We start from the raw sequence: 6489 nt of genomic DNA, 5'->3' as shown, positions 1-6489 counted from the left end.
CTGCTGCTGGGAAAGGTGGATTGAAAAGCATCCCATTTTCCGGTGATGCCATGAGCTAGGCCCCTCAGCAGGGCAGACAGAGAAGCAGCCCCATGCACCCCTCCAGCTCCCCTGGGGCCTGCGGGCCAGGGAAGGCTGAGGCCCTTCTTTCCAAGCCCTTTACATAAGTGCTTGGAAAGGCTCAGGTCTTATTAGAGCGTCTCTGCTACCCTGACCGCAGGCGGGCGGCCGGGCCAGCGCACAGGAAGCCGGACGCAGTGTTCCCAGAAAGGCCATGGGACTGACGCCTGTGGGTTTCACTCATGTTTCTGAAAAGGAAGAAGGAGGCTTTTTTGAAAAGTACTGAGTTAGAAAAAAAAAAAAAAAAAAAAGTGTTTCCAGACAGTAGCAGCTCTACTAATGGCCTAGAAAACACTGTGGAACTCGGGGCATGGGGAGGGGGTGGTGCAGAGACCGCACCCTGGGTGGGTCGGTGAGTCCATGAAGCCCCTCTTCTTGAAGCTGGGGCCTCCCGTCCCAGGGTTCTGGGCTGTGGAAGGGGAGCCCTTAGCTTGGGAGGCAGAGGTGGGCTTGCTGACAGTCGAGTGAGGGGTCCTGCCCTGCAGCCTACCACTGCCCCGTTCTCTTTCTTTCCTTAGATCCTGATCTCGGAGAGGATGGACACATGGCCAATGTCCCCACTTCCCAAAGCCGGCCCGGCTCCCCAGGAAGCCTCCTGCCAGGACAGACCTGGCCCCGAGGGGCCCAGCCCCCACCCACGGGCAGGGGCAGCTGGAAGCCACAGGCATCCCTCCCTGCCGGCCTCAGGGAGCAAACGCAGACCGAAACCACAGGGATTCCGGATGCCAGGCCCAATTTTGTACTTAACTCTTCTCTACAACGTTATTTTGTCGATGGTTGGTTTTTATTTTTTGTATTTTGGCCTTACCACAGAGCAAGATTGCCCAGGCCCCGGGCTGAATAAAACAAGGTTTTTCTACTCTGTGGTTCTGCATGTGGCCTGCCGGCTGGACTGGCCAAAGCAAAGTTGGGCTCAGGGGACATCCTCGGGCTTCTTCCTTTCCCTAGCAGAATGTGGCAATGGCAGCCGCCACCTTCCAGGACCACAGCTTGACCAAGAGGGCATCCAGCCCAGTGTGGAAACCCCGTGGGTTTATCCCAAGGCCAAGCCCACAGTGTGGGAAGGGGCCCACATCCCTGAGAGAGGGGTCCTGGCAGGATGGGGTGGGCAGCTCTAGCCCACTCACCCCTCCTTGGGGTCTCCTTCCTCTGCCTCGCCTCCTCCTGCAGCCTCGCCATCCCCCCCCCCCCACTTTCTCCCACAGTCACTCACTCTTCCAGCCACCTACTGTCTTACTCACATACTGAGTTCCAACTGAATGCCGGGCCTGTGCCGGGGCTGAGCATCAGTCTTGCTCTGGGGCAGTTCACAGGGCAGGGAGGAGAGTGTTCACCACACCTAGTGAGACAGCCCCGGGGAGATGGCAGAAACTTCTGAAGGCAGGTGGCATCTCCCAGGAAGGGAAGGGACAAGAATCTACTTGGCCGAGGGGAGTCCGGGGGGGCAGGAAGAAGCAGAAGGAAGGCACCTCCCCTCTGTCCCTCCCACGAGCCCTTAGGCTGTCTAGGCTGGCCCCTGCCACCTGCTGCTGCTGCCGGCCTCCTTCTTTCCTAGGGGATTAACACTAGTGAGAAAGGGCAGGGCACTTGGTCCAAGAACCAGGGCTCTAGGGTCCAGGGCCAATTCTCCTGCTCACTGGCTGGGTGACATTGTGAAGGACATTGTGGAGAGGGAGGGCTTCTCGGAGCCACACAGTTCTAGAAGGGTCCTGGCCCCAGCCCACTGGAGTCCTTGGACCACTCCCCAGCCCAGTCAGCAGGACGGGGTGAAGCATGGCTGCACCCTCCCACCTTCCCCGACTGAGCCGTGAGAGGCTTCAACTCTCCCCTGGCACAGGGTGGGTGCTGAGACCCTGCCACTCTCGGTGAGGGGCTGGAGAAGCCTGTCATCCAGGGGTCCCCCCATTCTGCTGTATTTCTTGCCCACGTATGCCTCAGGGATGCTGTCTGATTCCAGCCCCACCCCTCTCCTTTCTAGGTGTCCCCAGGAGTGAGCAAGGGAGGTCTCAGACAAGGTCCCCAATTCCAGACAGAAGGACCCTATAAGGTAGAGTCAAAAGGCCCCAATTTCCAGGTCAGACGGCTGAAGTCCAGAATGCGAGCCTGTCTGAGGCCGCGGGTGAGTTCAAACCAGACCCAGTGCCGGAACCCATGCTCTAACCCAGGCCAGGGCCGCATGCCAGGTGTGTTCGGGGGGGGGTATATCTGTGCTTTCAGCTCAAGAAAGGCCCCTGGGATGCACAGTGCTCAGGGGCCGGGGGTTGCTGCTCTCCAGGGACCAGAGGGTTGAGGAGCATCACAGCAAGAGGAGCAGGATTGCCTTCCCCACCTGAGCCCGAAAGGGGTGATTGCCTGGAATCCTTCACATTCCAAGAAAACGCTATGGGGTTTGACCGGTCAGTGAGGTCCTCAGTGCCACACAGGGTCCCTCTTGGTCCCTGGCAATGCTTGCGTGCCCCACCTGAGCTCGGCAGTCAACCCCCTCCCAGGGGGGAAGAAGGGAGACCTGGTGGGTGAGCCATGACTCTCAGCACTTCCCTCCGGGGGTTCACAAAGCCGGAGGGTCTCCACCAGCACATCTAGGCACTCACATGCAGGAAGCCACCTAGGTTGCAAAGGGCGTCCCGGACACCTGCCCAGTACCCCCCACCCTGGGCTTGCTCAGCGCCCATGCAGAGAAGCTTATGACTCTCAGATGACGCTGTTAGAAACATCTCGAGGCACAATGGGCTTCCCTTCAGCCTCCTCTTAGGTCGAGGCCACAGAATGTTAGGTACTAACAATCTGGGATGGGCATGGCCGGAAAGCAGGAAGGACAGAGAGCAGACGCCATGCAAGTGGCAGGGGACCTGCCTGTGGCCCTAACTTTCCCTTCCGGTAGGCCCCCATCTCGCCATCTGTGCCCTAAGGGGCTGGGCTCCTAGGGCTCCAGTGCTGATCCTCATCTGCCAGCAAACTGGGCAGGAGAAGAGAAGAGAGGGGAGGGTGGGGAAGGGGAGGGAGAGGAGGAGAGGAGAGGTGACCCATGCAAAGCCCAGGCTGTGTGGGGACAGGCCTGGAGACTGCTGCTGGGCTCAGAGCAGGGCAGCCAAGGGAGAGATTGCAGCCTGGGGAGGGCCTGGGGCATCACTGGCCATGGGGGACACCACAGACAGAGGCCTGAAGCGGGGGCATCAGATGCCAAACCAGGTTGCATCTGGAACCTTCAGAAAGGCTGGCAGTCCGTAGGCCCTGGGCAGGGGGAGGTGTGGCTGGGTGGACCCTGGCCAGGGACGGGACCTCCGATGAAATCCCGCTAATGGGGCAGCTTGGACCCAGATCCCTCACCACCCCTGCCCCCCGCAACAATGAAATCCCGCTAATGGAGCTGCTCAGGCCCAGATCCCTCTGCTCACTAGTCACAGCCTCCATCCTCTCTCCACTCCCTCCCCAGAGGAACATAGTTCCACACCTGTTCCTTACCCAGGACAGCAGCACCTTTTTCGTTAGGGCAGGGCCTGGGAGAAAACATTACCGGTCCTGGCTCCCCCGGCTCCACAAAATTCCCACCTTTTTTGAGAAGCTACTTAGGCCTGTCTCATGGAAGCATCTGGTAACCACAGTGTGAACGGCAGAGCTGGTTCTGACGTTTAGGCGAGGAGCTTTTCCTCTGTAGAACTGACTCAAGAGAGAGCACTTTCATAGACTGCTCAGCAAGGGGCGGGGGAGGGGTGCTGTGAGGCTATTTACAGATTTCACGGAAAAAAAAAAGCCTCTGAACTTTGACCCTGAAGAGATGGGGCCCGGGGCCCAGCCCCTACCCCTCTGCATCGGAGGTCTCTCAGCCCGATCCGCAGCACCCACGGTGGCCCCAGGCCACATCTTACGCCTGGTGCCACCCCTCAGGCCAGCCTCCTGAGAGAGGTTCCTGTGGGGCCCTGCGGATTCCAGACTGAGTGAGGTTGATAGCACCTACCCCTCCAGCCTGGGGTGGGGGGCCCTACTTCCCAGCTCCCACCAGGTATCTCTTCCCCTTCGTGCCCACAAGAGGCCAAAGCCCCCTGGCTGCCCAACCACAGCTTCTGAGCCCTGTGGCCACTGATAGGGCCGGGCCCTCCCCAGCTGCTCCTCCCTATGGCTGCATCCGGGTACCTACAACAACCAAGGCACTTCTGGAAAGTGCCGCCCAGCATCCCCCAGACTGAATCATGCAGATGGTCCCCGTGGGCAAGGTTGGCACCAGCTGGCCAGGGAGAATGAGTGGTGGCGCCCGCACCCCAGGAAGCTCACTGGGGCCTGGGGGTATGGGTGAGGAGAGCAGCCAGAACCTGAGACCCAAGGGTGCACATGACACACGCCACCCTGGAAACTGTCGCGGAACTTTCTGAGAATGAAAAGGTCCCGAAAAGGCTTTAGCAGTGACACTCAAAATACTCAAGGCAAGGGAAGTAGGTATGGATTTGGGTTTCCATACTCCCTGGCTGTGTGGAATCACTTCTATTTTTTTAATTCTTCAAAATGAAATTTAGTTTTGAGCCGCTGGCTACTGGGTGGGAAATCCGATGTCCTGAGTCGGTTTACTTTAGGGGTTTCAAAAGGCCCAGAACAACAGGGAGGGGCCCTGAGGTCTTCAGTCGGCGGCAGGCAGCACCCGCTGGCCCACTGACAACTCCCCAGGGAGGGCATCCCTGCTTCCTGCAAGGCTGGGCACAAGGACCCCACGCAGCCATGTCCCTTGAGGTCCACCACACCCCCCAGGGCACTGCCCAGGCAGGACACTGTCCTTGCTACTAGCAGAGGGATAGCCCATCTCTCGGTCGTGGGGGAGGGGGTGGGGGAGGGGAGGTCTCCCATCCCCCTTCCTCTGCCGGCTTCCACCATGTCCTCCCTAATCCCTCCCTCTTTTCCTCTTCCTCTTTGGGGCAACCTTCCCTCACCCCCATGGTGTGTGCCTGGGTTCACGAAGCCACTTCGATCACGAAGCCAAGGGCTTGGGGAAGCACAAGCAACTTCTGGGGGTGGGGCAGGGGAGGAGAAAAAGGGCAGGAGGACATCAGTCATGATAATAATGGGGGGGCGCCTGAGTGGCTCAGTTGGTTAAGTGTCCCACCTTGACTCAGGTCATGGTCTCTCCGTCTGTGAGTTCGAGCCCCGCATCGGGCTCTGTGCTGACAGCTCCGAGCCTGGAGCCTGCTTTGGATTCTGTGTCCCCCAATCTCTCTGCCCTTCCCCCTTTTGCACTCTGTCTCTCTAAGATAAACATTAATCAAATAAATTAATAAAAAAATTGAAATGATAATGATGGCTAACGTCTGGAACACAGCCATGTGCCAGGCTCTGCTCTAAATGCTATACAAATGTTAGTCTTTACTCCTCACAATGACCCTATAAAGGCAGCACTGTTATTATTCCCATTCTGCAGATGGGGAAGCTGAGGCATGGAGAGGCCATGTGACTTGTCCCACTGTCCCCCAGCTAGTAAATAAGAGAGCCAGGATTCCAATGCAGGCACATTTCTGGAGATGGGGGCGTGGCTTCCACCAGATCCTCAAAGACATCTGGGACCAGACCCAAAGCCATATGCCTGTGCTTTGAAGCACAGCCAGACCACTGTTCAAACCTTCATCTCCTTCCTCTGCAACTCTCTGGAATCATGACTCCTGGAAACAACAGTTCAAAAAGTGGCTGGGAGAAGGAAAGCAAAATTCCTCTTAGAAGTCGTATAAATCACACTTAGATCGCTCTTTATGGGAAGTGGCACCTGGGTGGCTCAGTCGGTTGAGCGTCCCACTTGGGCTCAGGTCATGATCTCATGGTCTGTGAGTTCAAGCCCTGCATCAGGCTCACCACTCAGTGCGGAGCCCGCTTCGGATCCTCTGTCCCCCTCTCTCTGCCCCTCCCCCCATTCACGCTCTCTGTCTCTCTCTCTCAAAAATAAATAAAAAGCATTAAAAACAAATTTTTTTTAAAGGAGGGTGCCTGGGTGTCTCCGTTGGTTATAAGCATCCGACTTCGGCTCAAAGCCAAACCAGCCGGCGTTGAGCTCTGTGCTGACGGCTCAGAGCCTGGAACCTGCTTCAGATTCTGTGTCTCCCTCTCTCTCTGCCCCTCCCCTGCTCACGCTCTGTCTCTCTCTCTCTCTCAAAAATAAACATTAAAATAAATAAATAAATAAATAAATAAATAAATAGAATGCTTATAAGGTAGGGGCTAATTAAAATAGACAAGTCATTGGGGCGCCTGGGTGGCTCAGTCGGTTGAGCGTCTGACTCTTGATTTTCATCTCAGGTCATAATCCCAGGGTCGTGGAATCGAGCCCTGCGTTGTGCTCTGCACTGAGCGTGGAGCCTGCTTGAGATTCTCTCTCTCTCCCTCTGTCCCTCTCCCTGG

The sequence above is a fragment of the Lynx canadensis genome, chromosome B3 (assembly GCF_007474595.2).
Source record: "Lynx canadensis isolate LIC74 chromosome B3, mLynCan4.pri.v2, whole genome shotgun sequence".
NCBI lineage: Eukaryota > Metazoa > Chordata > Mammalia > Carnivora > Felidae > Lynx > Lynx canadensis.
This window is presented reverse-complemented; position numbering follows the sequence as displayed.